At 58.9% G+C, this 1343-nt stretch overlaps 1 protein-coding gene across 1 annotated transcript in view; it reads right to left on the reverse strand.

Annotated features, from left to right (window-relative positions):
• Positions 1–287, reverse strand: part of SPRY1 (sprouty RTK signaling antagonist 1) — a 5000-nt gene extending 4713 nt beyond the window's left edge. Inside the window, exon 1 of the mRNA XM_026051986.1 lies at positions 190–287. The gene's annotated coding sequence lies outside the window, so the exon portion shown is untranslated. The remainder of the gene's footprint in view (positions 1–189) is intronic.
• Between the last annotated feature and the right edge of the window lie 1056 nt (positions 288–1343).

Here is a 1343-nt window from a genome sequence, read left to right on the forward strand (position 1 = left end):
GCCGCCGGCAGGGGGAGCGGCGCCCGGCGGCCCGCGCGGGCCGGCGCGAGCAGCCGCCGTGGCCGTGTCCGCGGAGGTGTCCCGACTCCAGCATCCGTTATACTGCGGGAACTGCGGGAATTGGCAAGTGTGGCCGCCTGCAGAAAGGAGCCCCGCGAGCCCTGCACGCAGCAGGCACACAACTCTTACCGGTGAAGCCTTTCCAAACGTTTCGCGGAACTTCCTCTGCTCTGACGGACAGAAACTCCCAACGCACAGGAGCAGCYCTCTCCAGGTAGGTTTTAAAGCTCCTTCTGGAAAAACAAACAAACAAACAATCAAAAMCACCTCCTGTTTGAAGAAGCAGAGCAGACAGAAGTCCCTGAAGCTGGTGGGGCTCTGTCCYGCACGTGAGGACCATCATCACAAGGAGCAACCATCACCTCCCTAGCATCACCTCCCTGCAAAAGTCACGGTGTTTGGCCCGTGGTGGCTCTGCAGGGACGTCGCTCAACACCTTCCAGAGCAGGCACTGCCCTGAAATCCTGCCAAGCGGAGCAGCCTGATTTTCCACATACAAAGGTGGGCTTAAGTGGGTCGGTAAAATAATCGAGAACAGCGGCAGCAGTTTATCATCACCTGGYACCAGAACGGAGGCTTTGCTCGAAGAAGGCAGGTGAAAGCCCAGGGCTGCAGCCGGAGGCTCTCCGCATTACTCCTGCACCCATGYGAGGCACCGTGCTGGGCTCTCTTGGGAATGGGAGCAAGGAGAAGCGCCTGTCATGGAAAGAAGAGGTGAAATTCCGGAGAAGCTGGCAGCTTGGGAAAGGTTTGTGCCTGCGCCCTGGCACCGCCTGGGCTTGAGGACGGACAGACAGACTGTCAGCTAACATGTTTGCTGGCTGGCAACCAGCCGCTGGAGGAGCTTCTTGGTCCCTCTGATGATGACAGGAGTCAAGGGAGACCCACGCTCCGGGCCCAAGGCTAAMCCTTAGCAAAGAGCTAGCTCAAGGGATGGGATGGGGGCCCACAGCCACAGTCCGGTCCCTCTTCCCGCTCTTCCCCACRGATTGTTCTTGGATCAGGAGGTGTGTTGGGAACCACCATCTCAACACACGGCGTCTTTTCGGGCAGAACAGGTGACAAGGCTGGAAAAAGACGATATTTGCTGTTCCCATCACTCATCTTTCCTRGTGACGGGCATCTTGAGCCAACAGGGCTCTGGGCAAGGTCAGCGGCGAGCGTGTTTGCCTTTGCGCACGCCGTTCGCCAGCGAGCACCCATCCCCACAGCAACACCTTTCAGCCGCACAAGGACTTCAGTGCGCTCAGGGGAAGCACGTTCGCACTCAGCACAAGCCACAG

The sequence above is a fragment of the Nothoprocta perdicaria genome, unplaced genomic scaffold (assembly GCF_003342845.1).
Source record: "Nothoprocta perdicaria isolate Ctin4 unplaced genomic scaffold, notPer1 scaffold_81, whole genome shotgun sequence".
Taxonomy (NCBI): domain Eukaryota; kingdom Metazoa; phylum Chordata; class Aves; order Tinamiformes; family Tinamidae; genus Nothoprocta; species Nothoprocta perdicaria.